Source organism: Salvia miltiorrhiza, chromosome 3, assembly GCF_028751815.1.
Source record: "Salvia miltiorrhiza cultivar Shanhuang (shh) chromosome 3, IMPLAD_Smil_shh, whole genome shotgun sequence".
Classification (NCBI taxonomy): Eukaryota; Viridiplantae; Streptophyta; class Magnoliopsida; order Lamiales; family Lamiaceae; genus Salvia; species Salvia miltiorrhiza.
In genome coordinates, this window is record NC_080389.1 from 28,735,463 (window position 1) to 28,737,668 (window position 2,206).

Genomic DNA, 2,206 nt, shown 5'->3' on the forward strand with positions numbered 1-2,206 from the left:
ATGCAGATATTCGTGAAAACCCTAACGGGTAAGACCATCACGTTGGAGGTTTAATCCTTCGACACGATCGACAATGTCAAGGCCAAGATCCAGGACAAGGAGGGCATCCCGCCGGACCAGCATCGCCTAATCTTCGCCGAAAAGCAGCTCGAGGACGGCCGCACCCTCACCGACTACAACATCCAGAAGGAGTCCACCCTCCACCTGGTCCTTCGCCTCCGCGGTGGCGCGAAGAAGCGCAAGAAGAAGACCTACACCAAACCGAAGAAGATCAAGCATAAGAAGAAGAAGGTCAAGCTCGCCGTGCTCCAGTTTTACAAGGTGGATGACTCTGGGAAGGTTCAGAGGCTCAGGAAGGAGTGCCCCAACGCCGAGTGCGGCGCCGGAACTTTCATGGCCAATCACTTCGACAGGCACTACTGCGGTAAGTGCGGCCTCACCTATGTCTACAATAAGACTGCCGGTGATTGAGGCGTTTTTATATGTTGAATAGTCGTTTTTGAAGGGATTTTTCATGTTATAATTTTGATATTATGGATATATATATATATATATATATATATATATATATATCAAATGATTTAAATGTTACATTTGAGCAAGTTATTCGTTACAAAATCTTGAACTGAGAATTATTTCAACTGTTGTCTGCCACAAATATTTAAATTTTAGTATGATATCTATCTGCAATTATAATCGAATTCGGGTCCTGAGCAGCTGATAGCTTTCCTGCCGGGACTAGTGTACACCAGTGACTGTGAGTCATCGAGCGGGTTGGCCGTTCAAATGTCCGTAGGAGGTGGCCACCTCTCCGGCACACAGCTTCAGATATGATAGATTACAAGAGAACTTAGACTGATCAGTCGAACTTTAAGAATCACAAATAACTTTAGTAGGCTTGGTCTCTTTTAACGAAAACTCCCTTGCTGTATTGTTTATGATGACATGACAATTTACAATTTTACAAAGCATGTTTATATTTTTATACTTAGGCATATGTGCCCACTGAGTACTTTTGTACTCAGCCCTGTATATATTTCTAAATGTGCAGGTTGAGCCGCTGCCGGTGGCGATGAAGTGACGAGCAGAACCCTTTTGTCTTATTTTTATGTATTAATGAACTATGGGGATACATGTCTTCATACATGTAATCAGAACCCTTATTCCGCTACGTTCTTGATTTATGCTTAATTGTTCTAATTTTAGGGGTTTGCATGTGCATATTTTAAATTAAATCTTCTGGAAATTGGTGCGTTTTATGGTTTGTTTAATGCTTTGCAGGAGATTTAGGTTTATAGATGGAAGAATGCAATTTTGGAGATTTTTGGGCTAAAAATGGTGTTTTTAGCAGACATCGACATAGCAGAGCTAAATGCCAGCGCTGACCATTTTCAGCTCCGCTCATTCTTGCCAGCGTTGACCATTTTCAGCTCCGCTCATTCTTGCCAGCGCTGACCATTTTCAGCTCCACTCATTCTTGCCAGCGCTGACCAATTTTCAGCTCCGCTCATTCTTGCCAACGCTGACCATTTTCAGCTCCGCTCATTCTTGCCAGCGTTGACCATTTTCAGCTCCGCTCATTCTTGCCAGCGCTGACCATTTTCAGCTCCGCTCATTCTTGCCAGCGCTGACCAATTTTCAGCTCCGCTCATTCTTGCCAACGCTGACCATTTTCAGCTCCGCTCATAACTGCCAGCGCTGACCATTTTCAGCTCCGCTCATTCTTGCCAGCGCTGACCACTTTTCAACTCCGCTCATTCTTGTCAGCGCTGACCATTTTCAGCTCCACCCATTCTTGCCAGCGCTGACCATTTTCAGCTCCGCCCATAAATGCCAGCGCTGACTACTTTCCAGCTCCACCTATTTCGCCAACGCTGACTACCTTTCCCAAGCATAAATCATCGGAGTTCACTTTCCAGAGCTATGATTATTCTTTCCAGCTCCGCATATTCTTGCCAGCACCATTACTTTCCAGCTATGTTTATTCTTGCCAGCACCGATTACTTTCTAGCTATGCTTATTCTCACCAGAGCTAGGTCTATAAATAGGGTTTCATTTCTATTGTAAAATCATCTATCTTTTGCTATAGTTTTAGACTCCATCCTTGAGATCTCTTGGCATCCGAAATTTAGAATTTATTGCTTTCATAGTTCTTTTTCATAGTATTGAAAATTCATTGTTTTTAGTTAGTTTTCGATTTAGTTAA

The 2,206-nt window shown here is 43.2% G+C and overlaps 1 pseudogene; it reads left to right on the forward strand.

Moving 5' to 3' along the window:
- On the forward strand, nt 1-542 carry LOC131014017 (ubiquitin-40S ribosomal protein S27a-like; annotated as a pseudogene).
- Nucleotides 543-2,206: the final 1,664 nt, after the last annotated feature.